Raw genomic sequence first — 21,060 nt, forward strand, 5'->3', positions numbered from 1 at the left:
ATAGTGAGTCCAACTAACTATAACGTGGGAATTTCAATGGTTTTATATCAGTAAAATTTCCAGCTAACTATAACTGGTGTGAAACCTATGTTTTTTTCAGTGAATTTAATAGGTTTTTTAAATGCTAATTCCTAACTATAACCGGTGTGAAACCTATGGTTTTTCAGTGAATTTCATAGGTTTTTTAAATGCTAATTCCTAACTATAACTGGTGTGAAACCTATGATGACATCACTGATTACAACATCCAGTGACTGTATGTTTCTGTAAAGTTAAAATATGTTTTACATATTGAAGAATGAGTGGATATATAAGTGTCTGGATGAAGGATTTACTAGGTGCATGACTGACTGATTGAGTGAGTGATTAAATGTGTCTCACTGAGTGCATGGGTTAGTGAGTAAACTGTTTTAATTTGTGCATCATTATATCTGTTGTTCTACAAACTGCTGCATATGTTGATCAGTAGCTATATGAGTAACTGTATGGGTTATTGATTGGTTGTCCAAGTATTTGTATGGGAAACTGAGTGTGTGTGTATGGGTGGCTGGGAGGTGTGTGACTCTGTACATAGATGTGTGAGTAGTTGATTCACTATATGTATAGATTCAAAAGTGCATGTGCAAACAGCTGTATGGGCGGTTGACTGTGCATGAGTGTATTAGTGAGTGAATGGATATCTCAGTGCTACATGTCAAATTAAGTACATATGTAAAACACAGTACATGTGAGAGTTGACATCTATAAATAACTGTGCATAAGAGCCAGTGAATGTGTGAGTGGCTGTATGGATCATTGTGAACATGTATCAGAGATTGTATAAGAGAGTAAAGTAAATATGTGTTAGTATATGTTTGAATAAGTAAGGTGTGTATAACTGTATAGTTGAGAAAATGGAGGTGTGATAGATTTTTGGCATAACTGACTAGGTGTGTGAGTAATTCCATGGATGAGTGACAGTCTGTGACTGTCTGTTTACACTGATTGTATCTAAGGTTATATTAGAGTCTGAAGAGGTTCATGGTATTATCACATGAATGATATCATCAGTGATGTTATCAGTCATGTCAAATAAGATGTTTTCAGTGATGTCATCAGTGATGTCATTTGAGATGTCATCAGTGATGTCATCAGTGATGTCACTAACCATGTCATGAATGATGTAATATGTGACATCATCAGCAGTGGATTGCGGGTGCGCGATATATAGTTAGCGCTTATAACTATATATGGAATTTCAATGGTTTTATGCGAGTAAAAAAAGGTTTTGTAAATGCAAATCCCTAACTATATATGGCCTAAAACCAATGGTTTTTTCATTGAATTTTCAAGGTTTTGTAAATGCAAATTCCTAACTATATATCCACTATAACCTATGGTTTTTTTCTGTGAATTTCATTGGTTTTTTAATAGCAAATATTAAAAGCTTTAAAATGTCAAGTACGTGATAGATAAAAACATTTTCGTATTTATGCACGCTGATGTGCTTTGAACGCTGCACCCCCCCCCCTCCCCTCTTTTCTCTTAGTAGTACTCTCTCTTTGCAGATAGTGAACGGTAGTTAACGCAGGCCTTTGCCCCCGTTGTAATCCGTCGTGCCTGCTTGTCTCTCCATTTGATTGATTGTTATCCAAGCATTTACTGTTTTAGAATTGGTTCTCTTTGGATCATTCTCTATTTACAAACAAGCACAAAGTCGCAATACTCTGTTTAGTCTTTGCAGATAGTGAAAAATCGTGTAAAAAAATAAAAGTAATCGAGCAAAATCAGTAGGCCACTAATTGGATCTCTTTTTGACCTCGCTAAAATAGAAATATTAGGAACAACCCTTCATGAGAAATACGAAAATAGTGAGATGAACTGAGCTCCACACCATGAGGGCTGCAAGACAGCTCGACTCCGTCACCCACCCCGCCCAAAATAACGACAAACCCTATGCAAATATTAAAAATATAGACAACACACCAGCAAAGAAACAGGGTAAAACATTTTATTAAATAACTATTTACATAACTATTTTATACTTTTTATTGCCCGATCCGGCTAGCTCAATCGATCGAGCATGAAACTCATGCACTCTGATAGCAAGCGTTGCTACTGATGCTATGCAGGCCAAAACTGGTTTTCAGTTTGTACATTTTTCTAGATTTTTCAATACAAGGTTGGTTGACTTTGTAGAACGATGGCTTCAGATTTTCAACATACGGTGTGGTGGCGCGGACTGGGAGGGGGCGCTTCGCTCCTGCCCCCTCCCCAAGTAAGATTTTCATACGTGAAAGTACGTTAATGGTTTTGGTCCCTGAATTGCTTCAATGTCACTGCCATTCTCAAATGGCATAAGTTCTGGATGTTGGGTGCCATAGTTAAGAGTTCTGAGCAGTGCTTGTAACACTGTCTGAAGCTTATTTCCACCTACTGCAGCTTCACTATTCTCAAAGTAAGTGAGTGTTGTTTGTGGACCTGACTGCATTAGAAAACAATGTGATATGTTACCTTCCTAAACAGCTTGACGGAGGCCCCTGAGGGGCGGTGTGATGGCCATGGACTCGGAGAAGACGCTTGGCTCCGACACCCTCCCCAAGTCTTATAGCACTGGTGTAGCCTGAGATCGCCCCCGACATAGGCGGCCGGCTCCCGGGGTCCGGCGGAACTTTTTGCCTTTTGATGACTCTTCAATTCTGGACCTTGTCCCACAATCCGTTTGACCTGAAGACACGCTGTAGTGGGGCGCCCCTTTACCGTTTCAGTTGCCATTCCGCCCGCTTTTGCTACACTGTGCCTCTTCCGCCATTCAGCTGTTTACCGCCCGCTCTTGCGACTACAGCGTCTCGCTCATCATGTAGTTGAGTTGCTCCCGCTCTTGCGGTGCACCGATAGGCGGCTGCCACAGGACTCTCAAAATGGCGGCCGGCTCTTCGGTTTTGGGCCTGGTCCACTAAAATGGCCCTGGGACACCTTTGAACTCGGACGCTTCCCTGATAGGGCTTGGGTCCCATTCTCGAAAGCGTCCCCTCAGCCGTGAAGATTCTACAAAAGTCTTGGGGGCCCCCGACTCCCGCAGGCTTCTGGTGGGGAGCGGCTGCCATGATTGCTCGTGGAATGGCCACGACGGAGCTACGAGATGGTAGTGCTCTCATGCTGACGCCAGCTTTAGTCTGAAACATCCAGAAACACTGTAGACTACCAATTCGATCAGTTCCGGTAGCGCCCCAACATGACCCGGAAGAGAAGAATTTGCCCTCCCCTCTTTGACTGATGGTTCTTGTTGCCTGTCCCCTCTGTTGTCATTTAACAGAACTTTTTGGACTGCTGAAAGGGGTTGTGTTCCGAACGCTGGTTGGTGGAGACATTTTGACTATATTCTTGACCCACGTTGTCACGTAATGCGTTATATGACACGCCGCGTTAGCGCACCCGGAAGTGATCCGAGGCGCGGCAAGCAGCGCGTAACGTAAGCATAACAGGTCATGTGACTTGTTAATAAAACTTTTCATTGGTTCATTTTACTTTTGTTATTTTAATGATGAAAAGCTTGGTCATATGACCTAAAAATTACGCTTTTTATTGTTTTCGAACATTATTTTTTTTTAAACATATGTTATAATATTCCAGGCTAATGTACTTTCCCGGAAAATTTACAACTGTCCTGCAAGTAAAATATATTCCTTTTTCGAGAAAAAGGGCGTTTCTTCCTTCCATGACGGAGCCGTTGAGTAAAAGAGATTCGGCCTGCTGTCTTAGTCGCCGATACGCCTGATTATCAGATTCTTATCGATCACTTTATGTTGCAGGAATGAAAAACACAACTGCCCTTGACTATTTATCTTTACTGTGTTCCTACATATTATACCTTTTATCCGTCATGTAATTGGACTGCTTTATTTCACTTGCCTTTTACTGATTCGAAAACAGTGACTAAAAGTAAAAACTTTACCAATGTAAATACTACTACCGTGTTTTGTTTTAAAAACCTTTATTGTGAAAATGTCAGTATACAAATACGGGCCTATAACCACGTGGGCCGGCCACGGAGCAAACTGAAATCGTATATGATGAGGAGACATTTACACTGTAGAGGAACGTAACGAGCGGGCCATTAGGTTGCAAGAACAAAGGTGTCTAACAGTTGCGGAATCGGTGAACGTACATTTTGTAATTAAAATACGACAGGGCCACTTACAATAACATTTTCTAGATATGAGTCAGCTTTGTGTCAAGCCGCCATTTTCATTCAATCAATAGCGTCCCCCTGCACACATTCAGGGACCTGGTCGTGTCTTCAGATGAAACGGATTGTAGAAAAAGAAGCAGAAAGGAAAAGGAAAAAAGATCCGCCGGACCTCGGGAGCCGGCCGCCTATGTCATGTGCGACCTTTGGCCACACCAGGGCAATAGTGAAGCTGCAGCAGGTGCAAATAAGCTTCAAACAGTCTTACAAGCACTGCTCAGAACTCTCAACTGAGGCACTCAACATCCAGGACTTGCCATTCGGATCTTGGCGCCTTGTGCTGGTTCCGACCTATTCACACATCAGTCCACTACTGACATCACCTCATAAGCCAACGGGGCACCCCACGCCGACTTTCGGCGCAGCATTGTAGGATGGCCACACCAGTGCGGCAACTTGCTGGACACAACCTCGGTGCCATCCGGATCTCGGCGCGTTCGAGTCACTGTACCGCAAGAGCGGGAGAAACTCAGCTGGACACGCCGTCTTTCAGCGCAGCATTGTAGGATGGCCACACCAGTGCGGCAATTTGCTGGACACCACCTCGGTGCCATCCGGATCTCGGCGCGTTCGAGTCACTGTACCGCAAGAGTGACCGCAACTCAGCTGGACACGCCGTCTTTCGGCGCAGCATTGTAGGATGGCCACACCAGTGCGGCAATTTGCTGGACACCACCTCGGTGCCATCCGGATCTCGGCGCGTTCGAGTCACTGTACCGCAAGAGTGACAGCAACTCAGCTGGACACGCCGTCTTTCGGCGCAGCATTGTAGGATGGCCACACCAGTGCGGCAATTTGCTGGACACCACCTCGGTGCCATCCGGATCTCGACGCGTTGTGCTGCCTTCGGCCTATTCGCACATCGGTCCGCTACTGACGCCGCCTCACGTGCCAACGGATTTTCTACGCTTTTTGTAGCCCTATGCCGCATAACAGGTCATGTGACTTGTTTATAAAACTTTTCATTGGATCATTTTACTTTTGGTTTCCTAAAGATGGAAGGCTTGGTCATATGACCTAAAAATAACACTTTTCATTGGTTTAGAACATTTTTTTTCCCAAACGATGAAAGCCCCACCTTGTTTCTGGATCATTCAGACTGAAGCTGGCATCAGCATGAGAGCACCACCATCTCGTGGCTCCGTCGTGGTCATTCCGCGAGCAATCATGGCAGCCGCTCCCCACCGGAAGCCTGCGGGAGTCGGGGGCCCCCAAGACTTTTGTAGAATCTTCACGGCTGAGGGGACGCTTTTCGAGAATGGAGCCCAAGCCCTAGCAGGCAAGCGTCCGAGTTCCAAGGTGTCCCAGGGCCATTTCAGTGGACCAGGCCCAAAACCGAAGAGCCGTCCGCCATTTTAAGAGTCATGTGGCAGGCGCCTATCGCTGCACTGCAAGAGTGGGAGCAACTCAACAACATGGTGAGCGAGACGCTGTAGCCGCAAGAGCGGGCGCAACTCAGCTGGATGGCCGCCACCTGGGGAGGCCCGTTCACGCCGCCTCCCCCACGCCCCCCCTCCCCAGGCCGCCGCACGCAAATTTTCGGAGCAGCATTGTAGGATACCAAAACCAGTGCGGCAGTTTACTGGACATCACCTGGGTGCCATCAACATCTCAGCGCGTTCTGCTGCCTTGGGACTATTCGCACAACAGACCGCTACTGACGAGGCCTCCCCCCGCCCCACCCGGGACGCCCCACGCCAATTTTCGGAGCAGCATTGTAGGATCCCAAAACCAGTGCGGCACCCAGGCGACATCACCTGGGTGCCGTCCAGAACTCTGCACGTTGTGCTGCCTTGGGACTATTCGCACAAAAAACAGCTTTTTTGGGTGAAAAATGTTTAAATGTTTTTACAGTTTTTGTTCCGTTCATTATAGTTAAAAGTTAATAAAGTTTTAAAATCTAACTTTGTTGGAGTGCTATATATGTTTAAAAAATCGGGTGAATGGGGCCTTGAATCGGGTTATTGTCATGTGTGGGCTTTGCAAGTGTACTGCTACAAGATCGGACATTTCAAACTCAAATGCACGTTCTTTTTCTTACCTTTCCGAAGCATGGATCGCAATAGCAGGCAGAGAAAGGGTGATGCACGTGTTGAACACTGCCTGGCCTGGCAAGTTGCTGGCAGTGCCCCCCCCCCGCCCGCTCCTGAAAGAGGGCACACACACACCGCCGCCCCGAGTACTTCACAGATCTTTAAAAGACCATGCGCTTGTTCATGAGGCTTAAATGGTTTATCACCCCTTCTAGAACCCCTGCATCGACCCTCTGACGTTTCCTGGAAGAATTAGCATGTAACACAATACCAAGCCCTGTCAGCTGAAACCCCCGAGAAATCATGGGGCATATTATCAAGGGGGTTTATTTCCGCTTTTTTGGCTTTAAAAGCCAAAAAAAAAAGAGATAAAATTATCTCCCTATTACCAAGCTGTCGCTAACACCAGTTAGTGACAGCTAAAAGGAGATAGCGACCATCTTGGGCCCCGCTTTGCATATCAGTGATATTTATCACTAATGACATGCAAAGTGGGCGTGCCAAGATTTTAGCGACTGGAAACAGTCCCTAACCATCGCTATCTGCTATTACCAACTTTTGGAGATATTCGCGCTAAGCGCGAATATCTCCAAAACCTAACACCTGCCCTGAGCAGTTTTAGCCATGTTATCCAATGGGAAGTGGATAACATGGCTAAGAGCATTTGCTGGATAATGCATGAATATTGCTGACTTTTCAACGATATTCATGCATTGCGGCCGTTTTTTATCGCATTTGCGATAAACCTTGCTAATAGCAAGGTTTATGTGCGATAAAATTCGCCGATGTGTGGCGATAATTTTTGTCTCTAAACAAGTTAGAGACAAAAATTATCGCTAGTTGTTGGTAATATGCCCCCGGGTTTTTGCTTGCAGGAATCGGGAGGCGGGAGACTAGCACTGAAATCAGTAGTCTCACGCCTGAATCGGGAGGGTTGGCATGTCTGGATACTCTACAGCTGGGGCCATAAACTACATCCGCAGGGCTAGGTGATAGCCTAGGTCCGGCCTGGACAATCGGACACAGAGGAAGAGGAGTGTCAGAGGGTGCGGTAGTGAATAGGGTGAAAGGGAGGTGTCGGGCGGGCACAGGGTGTGATTCTCAGAGAAGAGCAGTGCAGATGGGGGGAAGTATATGGCCCATGCATGAGAGAAAGAGCGGGGGTGACCAGTGCGTGGGGGAGATGCTTGCGAGGGTGGGGAGCCATGCTGAGGATCGGCGGCGTGCAGAGAGTGGCCCTGGTCAAGGCATCTAGAATGGCTGCCGTGCACGACAAAATTGTGGCATTGGACAAAAACGCAAGATGGCGCAGACAATGTTTATCAATAAGGATTCATTTATAACAAAATATTTACTCGCAGTGACAAAATGGTGGTCAACACTTCCTGATTTCCATCGAATCGAACGTTAACAAACGTCACGCAGCAAAAAAAAAAAAAAAAGCTCACGCACAGAACAGTTTTTAGCCATGTTATCCAATGGAAGGTGGATAACATGGCTAAGAGCATTTGCTGGATAATGCATGAATATCGCTGACTTTTCAGCGATATTCATGCATTGTGGCCGATGTGCGGCGATAATTTTTGTCTCTAAACAATTAAAATGAAGCACAAAATGGCGAATTCCCGTTTCGCTACCAGTTTGCGGCCCAGTTCGCGGCCCGTGAAGCGCTTCTACAGTGAACAATCATTTTTTTTTTATTTTCCCCACGGGACCCTTTAATAACCCCAACAACATTCCTAGGGGGTCAAGAGGGGTATACCTTGCCCCCTTTCAATAAATTCCCCCTTCGTTTTTCACCTCTTCTTCTCTCTCGATCCTACCGAGAGATAAGATGGCGGCCGCTCCGGACTGTTTAGAATGTTGACAGACACCGGAGAGCCAATCAGCTTTCTGCGCGCAAAATTCCGTTTCACGAAAAGTAAGCGGACCGGATCGCTGTCCGGAGCGCTGTTACAGATATATATCTTGTTTTGAACGTTAATTTCTCAAAAACTACTGGAGCACATATATTGAGACCTAGCAAAGGCACATCGGGCTAACAGTCCATACAATTTTGCCAAGTTTCGTGCAAATCCATTCAGCCGTTCGAGCTAAAAGTGAGTCCAACCGCCCTATGGAAATTAACATGGGGAAAACGCGTTTTGGGTCCCCCCTTTTTTCTCGGCCCCCCCTTGATGAAACCCCCCCAGATTTTCAGGGTCTGCTCAGAAACAAAATGTGCCATTTTCCTGAAAATTTCAGCCGATTCCGTCCACAAACGCCAAAGTTATTAGACATAGAATTTTCAAAAATCCCATAGGGAAAAAATCCTAACTATATATACCTACTGGCGATAGCCAGTAGGTAATATATATATATATATATATATATATATATATATATATATATATATATATATATACATATATATATATATATATATATATATATATATATATATATATATATACATATTACCTACTGGCGGTCGTCAGTAGGTATATATAGTTAGGATTTTTTTTAATAGGGATTTCTGCAAATTCTATGTTGAATAACTTTGGCGTTGATGGACGGAATTGGTTGAAATTTTCAGGAAAATGGCACATTTTGTTTCCGAGCGTCCCCTGAAAGTTTGGGGGGGTTTCGTGAAGTGGGGGCCGAGAAAAAAGGGGGGTCCCAAAACGTGTTTTTAACATTGAGTTTTCCATAGGGCGGTTGGACTCACTTTTAGCTCGAACGGCTGAATGGATTTCTATGAAACTTGGCAAAATTGTAGGGACTGGTAGTCCGATGTGCCTTTGCTAGGTCTCAAGATATGTGCTCTAGTGGATTTTGAGTAATTTAGGTTAAAAAAAATATACATATCTGTAAGCGCGCCCCGTTACGCGCACCAGGGAGCGCTCCGGGCACGCTACGCAACTTGCGCGCGGAAAGCTGATTGGCTCTCGGGTGTCTGTAAACATTCTAAACAGTCCGGAGCGGCCGCCATCTTGTGTCTCGGTAGGATCGAGACACAAGAGGTGGCCAAAACAGAGGGGGAAATGACCATAAGGGGGCAGGGTAGACCCCCTGATCCCCTAGGTTTGATGTGGGGGCTTTTTTTGCGTGGGAGCGCGCGGTACGGGCACCGGGAAGCGTAGTATGGGGAAAAAAGAATGATAGACTTTTCAAATATTGTATGTTTATTGATTGTTCTTTTTTTTATTTTTTTATTTTTTTATTTAAGGAGCAACATGTAGGTACCAATGCAGAGTCTAAAATTTAATATACACCGTCTCCTTTGTAGATATCTTGCATGTTGTTTCAGAAGTTATTGTGGTATATTGAATTCATACCATAGTCTGTCAGGAAAGCTGAAACAATATGGAGGTAGGAGATGATAAAGAGATGTTAAATAAATATTGGAGATAATATAGTTGGAGAAAGGAAGTAACTATTAGCAAACTTACTATGTAACACAAAAAAGTTGCACAGTATATTTTAAGTCTCACTTTATAATATATCTTTTTGGGTACTATTTCATAATTTTCATATAAAAAAGAATAATGTCTCAAACAATTTTAACTTTTAAAATTTAAATGTATTGTTCTGATTTTTCAAAATCTAAAAGAATTTGCAACATTAATTTATCTGTTATGTCCTCCTTTTCATTCCATGATTCAATTTCTTCAACACATTTAATTAAGTCTTGGTCTACAGTGTCATCCAAAAAGTCTATTTCTTCTTTGTCTTCCTTAGGATTGTTTTCCATAGTAATTTGAAATGAAATATTATTTTCATTGTGTTGTGCTTCCATTTTCTTGCTGTAAATTGCATAAAAAATAAATATATCATTAGATATAGGGCACTGTTGGGTTTAAGTTCAGACAGGTACTTGTGAGTTTTTAACAGTGAAGTTATCTTTGGGCAGTGTATGGTTTCAGGCAGGAAGTAGAACTATTAAAAAGTGCCTGTGATGAAGCCTAAGTAAATTCATAATTATACCACAGAAGCCTAACTCAATCAATAATTTAAATAAATAAGCCTTTCTCAATGTCTAACTCTTATAGAGGGACAGTATATAACTATCTGAAAACGTTTTACAAAATTAACTTAAAGTGCATAACATAGTTCTCCTTTCAAATTAACAACTTACCTTCTTCAAAGTAGTTGAAGTTTTCTGTCAAATTCTTTTCCAAATGTACCTTAGGTAGTGTTAGTCAAAATGGCTGTGTTTCCCTCTCATTTTTTATATATATTCATGTACTTAACCAATCAAATGTCAGCACATAAAAGTACAAAATGTAAGTAACATTTTAATTGGTTAAAAATTCTAACACTTTCATATGTGTTTTTGTCATGTAATTTACCTCAGGATATTTAGACAGGGCTACAGCCCAAATGGCTCAATGGAATACCACCAAATTTGGGTAAATGGTAGGGACTGCTATGTAGTAGGGCCTATTCTATATTTGATGAAAGTGTCTCCAGTGGTTTTTCTGTAAATTACTTTCCCACCTTTTTTTAGCGAGCGCTTACCGGTGTGCGCCCCGGTACGCGTATCGGCAGCGTTATGAGAGTCCTCCATTTTGTGTTTCGGTAGAATTGAGACACAAGATGGAGGGCAAACAATGTTCGGAATGGGTAGAAGGGGGCACGGTAGACACTTCCTGACCCTCTAGGTTTTCTGAGGAGGGCTTAGGACGCTCATATAGGCAAAAAAATTAAAAATAAATAAATAAATAAAATCCCGTGCGGAGCACCCGGTACGCGCACTGGTAAGCATACCGGGGAGCGTACTTTGGTGAAAGATAGTGAAAAAAGTTAGAAAAAGATAAACGTTTTGAATGATCAGAGGTAGGGTAGCTCTGAAAAGAGCTTTTGGGTTCTTTTGCTGATTTATTTACCTACAAGTAGGTTTCAATGCACAGTCTTAAATTCAGGAGGAATATTCTATTCCCCTCATCTGAGAAGTGCACACAATCTCCTCTGTAGATGTCTTGCATGTTGTAACGCAAGTTGTTGTTGTATATTGAACCCATTCTAAAGTCTCTCATGTAAGCAGAAACAGATTTATTCACATGTTTCCGTGCTTTCTCAAATTGTGGACAAAATTGGTTGGACCAGTTCCATTTCTGTCTTTGGCATATATTGGAATATACCAAGGCAGTTTGAGGAAAAAGTGTCATCAATTGATGAAAGGTGTCCTTTAAAAGCATTTCCAGACCAACCCCAGTCATAGTGTACAAATCATTTCCACCACAGTGCACTATTAAGAGGTCAGGGTTTGGCAATGCATAAAAAAATTATATTAAATACATATAAAATATATTTTTCCTTTAAAAGAAGAATACATTTTACAGCTTTTGATATTTGCTATTAAAAAACCATTGAAATTCACTGAAAAAACCATAGGTTATAGACCATATATAGTTAGGAATTAGCATTTACAAAACCTTGAAAATTCACTGAAAAAACCATAGGTTATAGACCATATAAAGTTACGAATTAGCATTTACAAAACCTTGAACATTCACTGAAAAAATCATAGGTTATAGACCATATATAGTTAGGAATTAGCATTTACAAAACCTTATTTTACTCACACAAAACCATTGAAATTCGCATATATAGTTAGTTGCACTAACTATATAACGCGCACCCGAAATCCACTGCTGATGATGTCACATATTACATCATTCATGACATGGTCAGTGACATCACTGATGACATCACTGATGACAACTCTAATGACATCACTGATAACATCACTGATGACATCATTTGTGTGATAATACGATGAACCTCTTCAGACTCTAATATAACCTTAGATACACTCAGTGTAAACAGACACTCACAGACTGTCACTCATCCATGGAGTTACTCATACACCTAGTCAGTCATGCAAAGAATCAATCACACCTCCATTTCCTCAACTATACAGTTATACACACCTTACTTATTCAAACATATTCTAACACATATTAACTCTCTTATACAATCACTGATACAAGTTTTTAATGATCCATGCAGCCACTCACACATTTACTGGCTTTTATACACAGTAATTTATATATGTCAACTCTCACATGTACTGTGTTTTACAAATGTACTTACTTTGACATGTAGCACTGAGATATCCATTCACTCACCAATACACTCATGCACACAGTCAACCACCCATACAGCTGTTTCCACATGCAGTTTTGAACCCATACATCTAGTGAATCAACTGTTCACACATCTATGCACAGAGTCACACACCTCCCAGCCACCCACACACACACACTCACTCTCCCATACAAATACTTGGGCAACCAATCAATAACCCATATAGTTACTCATATAGCTACTGATCAACACATGCAGCAGTTTACAGGACAACAGTTATAATGATGCACAAATTAAGACAGTTTAGTCACTAACCCATGCACTCAGTGAGACACATTTAATCACTCTCTCATACAGTCAGTCATGCACCTACTAAATCCTTCATCCAGACACGTATACATCCACTCATTCTTCAATATGTAAGACATATTTTAACTTTACAGAAACATACAATTAGTGGATGATGTCATCAGTGATGTCACTGACCATGTCATGAATGATGTAATATGTGACATCATCAGCAGTGGATTGCGGGTGCGCGATATATAGTTAGTGCAACTAACTATATATGCGAATTTCAATGGTTTTGTGTGAGTAAAATAAGGTTTTGTAAATGCTAATTCCTAACTATATATGGTCTATAACCTATGGTTTTTTCAGTGGAAAAAAAAAATATATATATATATATATCTATATATATAAAACCTACCGGCGGTCGCCAGTAGGTAGTTATAGTTAGGACCTATTATGCATAGGAAATCCACAACATTCTATTCGCCGATTGATGAATCTTTTCAAAATGTTCCAAACTTTAGGCAAGCTCAGTTCCGCTCCTTCCCTGAAAGTTTGGGGGTGATTTGCCAAGTGGGGGCTGAGAAAAAAGGAGGGGTCCCAAAACGTGTTTTACCATATGACTTTTAGCCACACCTACAGCTTGAACGGTTGAACGGAATACGCCAAATTTGGCAAAGAGGTAGTCCACAGTTCAGACTTGTGCCTTTTGCTTATATGGTGTCAATCTGTTCAGTAGTTCCTGAGAAAATTATAGTTAAAGTCATTTATATATCTATAGGCGCGGTGGATCCACGGAGGATGCGAGTATTGTCATCGTACCATAAGCGCACCATCCCGATCACGCGCTGAATGCTTATTGGCTGTCAAGTGGTTGTAAACATTTGAAACCAGGAACTGTTGGCAGCCCTTTTGTGCGTCGGTAGAAGCGAGGCTGAGGGAGACAGTGGAATATGTGTGCAAAACGGAGAAAGGGGGCAGGGTAGAAATAATTTTACCATCTAGACCTGCTTAGGGGGTCCCAGAAGGACCCTAGGGCCCACATTAAAAAAAAAAACTAGCAGGTGCGTGTAGGGTGCGTGGACTGTGAAATAAATTAAATAAATCTGAGTTTTTTAAATAGTTCATCTCCGGGGATCAAATACCGGGGCAAAATTATTAGATTTTATGTGGAGCCCAGAGGGGCCCCCCAGTCTCGGGGACCACCACTCCCCGGGGCTAAAAAGAAAAAAATGGTGGGGGGAGGGGTCAAAGGTCCTCAAACCCATGGGGACCATCACCCCTCGGGGCTTTATGCATTGAGGGACGGGGAGTACGTGGTCCCCTCCTGGAGCACTTGGGGGCCCTGTTACCCCCCGGGGCTAAAAAAAAATCATGGCTGGGGAGGGGGGCTGTAAGGTCTCCAAAACCCCGGGGACTACCACTCTCCGGGGCTTTATGTATTATGGGAGGGCCGGCTCTTGCACTGTCCCGGGGTGCCCATCCCGGCCTCCCATTGGAAATCTGTTCTCTATTTCAAAATCTAAATCAGATTGCTTTTCCACATGGGGAGCTGCATGTTAGTAGCTCCTGATGTGGAAAAGTAATGCCAGCTCCCAAACGTGTAGAAGTTTTGCAGCAAAGGAGCTGGAGCTGCGCAGCCTACAGATTATGAGTCGTGCATCCAGCGCGTGCACACCAGGGGGGCCGCACTGAGCGCAGCGCTGGGTGCGCAACTTTTACTTTTTCCATTAAAAAATAGGCCCTATCAGTACTTTCTAATATTCCTGGGGATCGTATCCCCGGGTCATATAAAAAATGTTGGGGACCGTGAGGGGAGCCACAATGCCCTCATGGTCTCGCCGGCTTCCTGCGTCCTTCGGGAGCTGGCATCGCTTTTCAACAAAGGGGAGATGCTAACTTGTATGTGGAAATGCAATCTGCTTTGGATTTTGAAAGTGAGAACCGGTTTCACTGCTCTGTCTTTCAAAAATGCAAACTAAGTTTGCTATGGGAGGGTGGAAGGCGCAAGACTCTCATCCTTTCATAGCAAACAGCAGTGTCCCGGGGGTAGGCACTGTAGGAACCGGCCCTGGGCGTGGCGGTCCCTAGTGCCCACGAGGTCACCAGGCAAAGGGCCACGCAGCCTGCCTCCCACAATACACAAATCCCCGGGGGTTGTGGTTCCCGGGGCTTGAGGGGCGTCGTTGAGGCCCACACACTGCTAATTTTGTACGGGGGAGCTTGGACGCGAAAGTGGTGCAAGGGGCTTGTAAATCTGGTAAACAGTGTTTTGTTTTACTTTGCTTTCCTTTCTGTCTTATAGAGGATCCAGGGTAACTATAACGTTTTTTGTACAGCCAGTACCTTTCAACGCTACCTCCAAACGGCTTTCTGCCTGTTACCATAGTAACAGTTCATGGAACACTTACCTGAGCACAGAAGTTAGAAGTTCACCACACTATGTTGCTAATGGAAAAAGTTACTGTGCTGGTGTTTTAAAACATTTCCATAGGAACCGTTAGTCGTAGCTATAGACTCTGGTAAAGATCTGGTAAAGAGTTAGCCTCAGAATTATACTTTAAATTATAAATATAATTTCTATTGGGGTCCACATCCCCCCCCAAAAAAGACGTATATACTTTTTGTTATTAACTTTTATTAAAACAACAATAAATAACTTGAAACATAACTTAAAGATACCAATACAATAAATAACTAGAAACATAACTTTAACAAAACAATATAATAAACAAAATTTGATATGGACTCCAAAAGAAGTACGGTAGGTAATCTGCAAAACAAAAGAGAAAATTAGTGTTTAAAGTTAGATCAATGTGACTAAACGAGGTCAAACATTACAAGTAAAGGTAACACTTGACGATATTTACTTATTTTTACCTGTGCAGTGTGCCTGATACATTTCACTTGTCTTATAGGCCCGCGTTCAAGCGGTGTCTGTATGGAAGTGCCTACTGAGTCAGATTTACATTACAGATCAACAGGTCTTTAAGATGATTCAGAGATGAGACAGAATTAGGTGAGAGATCAAGTCATTATGCAGGACAATATTCTGTAGGGCTTATTTACAAGACTCTTGCGCCACTTTTGTGTTACTTTTCCCAAGTTGAAAGTGACGCAAAAGTGGCACAAGGTGCTTGTAAATAAGGTCTTTTAAATTCTAATGAATTTAATCAAAGGGATTGTATATCTAGGCCACTCTGCTTACCTTGTGTAAACACTGTGACCAACATAGTTCACAACTTGAACTCAGCTTTGGTTCTACACGTCAGAGTGGACAGCAGCAGCCATAACTTTAAAAGAGAAAGAGAAACGATGTGAGAGAAAGTGAGCGAGAGAAAGAGAGAAAAAACATTATAAGTGTGAAAGAGAGAAAGTTATAGATGGAGCAGTTAATACTGGAGAAAATACTCGTAGCTCACCTTTTGTCTTTGCCGTTGTGTGTCCAAGGACGAGCTGCTTCATACTGCACCCTCCAGTTTAGTGTTCTGAAAGATAGTATATAGAGTTAGTAAAAGCATAGTACATACAAATGCACACATTTGTTTTTGGTTTATTTATTTGTACACTCAGGATATTATATTACAACAAGTTCCACTGTAAGGAGGTGTCTGTGCGCTGTTTTTTCCCAAGGTACAATATCCCATGCATTCCCACTGCATAGTGGTGAGTTCTCAATATTGGGTATCCAGACTGTTGCACCCCATTGACTCGCAGAGTCCAGAGGTGAGTGTTTTTCTTGGGAAGTCAGAGGCAGATTTAGAAGCTCCTTGTGCCACTTTTCCCATGTTAAAAGTGACACAAAAGTGGCGCAAGGGGCTCATGCATCTGCCCTTCAAACTGTTGTAAACTATCTATTCTCACTGGCCGGAGGTAATTGTACATTCCTACGCAGTCAAGCTGCTGCGCACTACCCACTCTATGCATTCACAGATGACTTGTCATTGTTTCGGAAACAAGCTTCTTTGCTCACCTTGTGCCATTGGCCTGATTCAAAGAGGGTGCACTACGTGTCGAAGCAGCCTTCTCAGAAGTTGTTACGATGGCCACGCATCATCGCAGAATCCTCGAACGTTGAGTTTTAGAGGTGTTGGAGGGGACGCCAATTTGTGAAACACAACCTGTAAGATAAAAGGGAAGTTAACATTGTGTGTAATTTTTTTATCAAAGGAGAGAGGAAGTCAGAGAGTGACTGCAAAGAATATTCGCAGCTCACCTTTCTGTCACCAGTGTGATTTTCACCACGTGCCGGGACATAATGCAACCTGAAGCTCTACATCTAAAAGATAGTAAAAGAAAGATGTTATGATTGGTAATTGTTACTATCTTAATGTGGAGTTGAATAACATCACCCTTTCACACATGTTCCCTCTCACATTTAAAAGAACTATTTGTACAGTTTATATTCTGGACGTTTGACTGATTATAAAAACGTTCCTCCTATTGTAAAAAAAAAACATGCAATTTGATACACTATATAGGACTGCGTTCGTCTAAATCGCTGCGTTGTTTTTTTGTATCCAGTCTTGTACAGCCATTCGACTCCCTCCGATGCGCACGCAGGCCTCACTGCTTACCTTTTCGTGGACAGGACACCTTCTACATCATGTAGTCCCGATCTGCCACTAAGAAGTCTCACATATGTTGCTGAGTCTTGATATCTCTATGGCTAAAGACATACTCGTGCTCCCATCATCATCATCGCAGGTTCTTCACCGCTCAGTCCTTCCGGTATCACTAACTCATTGACCAAAGAGTCCACGCACTTGGGGGTGGGCCCACTGTTCAGTGGTTCGTGCCTAGATGAGGCATCTGAACCACCAGCACGGGCCATCACAGCGCTTGCGATGGGAGCAACTCTAAAATGGCGTACAGCACGTGCGCCCCGTCTTTTTTTATAGGTACGGTCACGTGTGTAGTGATGGATTTGTTGGATGGGTGTGGTGTGGGTGTATACCAGCCATGAGGGAGTGTGTGTGCCGGTCTGACAACTCGAACTACAAACTCGAGACTGGAACCGAGGGAGAAAGCACACGCTGCTCGTGATCGAAAACAGATGGGTTGTGAACAATGAAAAAAACGTTTCTGATGGCCCTTTGATCATGATGCATAGAAGGAATTGACTGCTATCCTTCATAAAAAGGCCATTTATGCCTTGCACATCTGAAGTTCAGACCACAAAGTTTTGGAAAAAAGGATTTGATTACAGCTCTACGCAATAAGGCCGTTAATGCCATTTACAGCTGAAACTTTGAAAATTTATAACATAAAAAGTCCTGAGAGAAAACCTTTGAAAAAACGTATGAATACCTTTCGCCCTGAAGAAGCCCTACGGACGAAACGCGTTGGTTACGTTTTTTTACTTGAAGACTTTCAATAAAAGCAAGAAAGAAAACTTTAAGTCCTACTGAATTATTTTCTTCCGGATTACTGTTTTGACTATCATTGTCAACTGTACATTGTGTGGGGTGCTGAACCACTGTGCTGTTTTTGAATTATGTTGGGAGTCTAGGGGTATATAACTTCAGGTTCTTAGCACCCACAACAAATTTACCATACCACAATACATTGGATAAAGTGCAGCTTTCTTGGCCCGATACCCCTGTTCTAGTGTTTTGTAAGGTCTGACAACTAGACCTGGAACTAAGAAATCACTACAATGGAAATCTGGGCCATGTTTCGTTTTTGTGTTTTCCTGGTAGCGTAAGTGGAGTGGGCTGGGCTGATGTATGCTAGTGCTGCGCGAGGCTCTGAAGCATGATTCCGGAGCTATGGGCGTGGTCCCGTTGTGAGCTATATGAGAAATTAAGTTATTCTGGTGTCCGTTTTGTAGTGCTGACGTCACCCGGGTCTTAAAAGCAAATGTGTAATTATATCTGTAAAGTTCCACAACTTGGCCAACATGGAAGGTACAGAGTATCACTGACTCTATATTCATTCACAGTTATGGTAGACATGACGTATTTCTGCGATTATGAATGTTTATTATACATTCAGTGGAGTGTTGTAGCTGTAGTAATACAGGGCTGTGAAAGGTTTAAGTTGTAGTTTTTGGCACATGAAGGGCAGCTAATACATATATGTATGTGGTCATTCAGGTACACTGTACAACCTGATGCTGGAAATCAGTGTTTGAGTCTCGGAGTTGTGGCACATTCTGTTATTGTAGAGTAATGACGTAATGTACGTGTGCCTGAAAATGTATTGTAAATACGATGCTCATGTAAATAGCTGGTATAGTTTTGGGTTGAGTTTCCGCTATATAAATATACGTTCAAAAAAGAAAAAAGAGGAATAGCCCACACTGACTGTCACAGGTAAGTTGGTTGCATACGCTATTTAAGGCATAATATAATGTGGTAGGGCGGAAGAGCAGCATTTTACAAACACAATAAATACACAGACACAGATAGATAGTTGAAGTGGGTACGGGCATGTGTGCTCGACTCCATTTTATTACGTTGTTGTTGGTAACAAGTAGAATAGTAATCATGATATAATATACAGATATTTAATCATAACGGTTTATGACTTCTTCTGTACAAAGGTAGGAGCATTGTATGTGAAATAATACATAGAAGATTCTCTCATAAAGAGTTCATGTGTTGTGGTGCACTGAAGTAGGTGCGGTTTGTGTAGAGCCTGCGATGATGCGTGGTTCAGGCAGAGCGCGCTGGTAAAAATGTGTTTTGACTATTGAATTTTGCCTTAACAAGCGTATGTGGCGATTATTTACGGTGTACTGAGTTAGTGGTACGTGTGGTCTTTATCATATGCTCACCCTGTGATGAGGCGTGGTCTGAGCAGGCTGTACTGAAATAATTCACTGTTGCATACTGGTCTAAATGAACTTTGAGGGGGGAAAAAAAACTAGCATCAATGGTTATCAATTGCTGTGGAAACTAAGTGTACTGATTGCTCCCCATATCAAATTAAATGATTCCTCTTCACGCAGTGCATTGTAACTTTCTCATAATGGGGACGTATGTCTGGTGGTGATGTTGAAGGTGATGTCCCAGAGGTACTTGGTATTGCCGGTGGTGGAGGTACATTTTGCCGCAATTTTCTACATTCTTTGTTATCATAGTTCACAGAATGCAATGATTGAAGGTTCTTGCGCATACTTGCAGTGCAACAACACTATTTTTTTCTCTGCTTTAAATTAATCGAGGATGAATTTAATGCTGTCTGTAGTGTCGATGAAAAGGTAAATTCAAGTTGTGAACCCTACTGTGCACAGTGTATATGGAAGCCTGTAGTCAGAACAGTTATAGAACAATGCTTTTTTTAACTTTTTTAAACAAAATCTGAATGCATACAGTATATGTGTTTATGCATTAAATAAATAAAGGTTGAAATTCGTACTGTCTATAGTGTAGATGCAGAGGTGAATTGAAGTTGTAAACCCTGCTGTCCGCAGTGTACATCTTAGGGTGGAGTGCATCATCAGCAATCATAGTGGAAATGGAAGATCGAACATGTATGTAGCGTGCATTTCATTATTCAACTAAATCTATAAGTGATATAAAAAAAATTGCAGGAAGCATACTAAAGGGTTATTGTGTAGGGTGTGATAGTTGTTATACTTATTTTAGTTTCCACTGAATTAGTGGTACCTGAAATAACAAGGTTCTGTGGAGTCTGCGATGATGTGTGGACTGGGCAGGACGTACTGATAGTAATGTCTTTTGTCTTGTGAATTCTGGCTTAGTAAGAGCAAGTTGCGATTTTGTGTAGGTTTGAGGGAGGTTACTTTATTTGGTACTGCACTGTATACATAATGATGAAGAATCAGTTAAATTCTGCCTGAATACAGCCATGTGGTGATGAATTATTGTGCACTGAGTTAGTAGTACCTTTGGGACTGAGCGTATACGTAACCTGAGATGATGCGTGGTGCGGATAGGCTGTACTGGGGATACATTTTTTTGACTACAGAATTTTGCCTTAATACATTTTCGTGGTGATTATATAAAGAATTGAATGTTGCATGCTGGATTGTATGTACTTTGAGGGGGGAAAAAGTGGTATTGATGGTTACAAATTCTTCAGCAACAAAATTATCAGAATGAGATGATTCTTCCAGTGGTGTAGCCATTTTTGTCTCCAAAAAATAAATTCAGGTTTCCAATGAAGAAAAAGTGAGGTTCAAATTGTGATCTATGCAGTGCACAGTGTAGACTATCATTAAGTGTACCTTTGCACTTGCAGCGTGAAATATATTATTAAAGAAAATCTATATGTGATATAAAAAAAGTTAAAGGAAGCATAATAAAGGGATATTGTATAGGTTTTGAGGAATGTTATACTTAGTTTGGTATTGTAGTCTGCAAATAATAAATCAACAGTGTAATTAATTGTGAGCTCTGATGAACGCAGTGTAGACAGGAGGCAGCGGTTAGCAAGAGCCCACGACTACGTGGCATTGATTAGTGC

This window comes from Lissotriton vulgaris, chromosome 10, assembly GCF_964263255.1.
Source record: "Lissotriton vulgaris chromosome 10, aLisVul1.2, whole genome shotgun sequence".
NCBI classification, from domain to species: Eukaryota; Metazoa; Chordata; class Amphibia; order Caudata; family Salamandridae; genus Lissotriton; species Lissotriton vulgaris.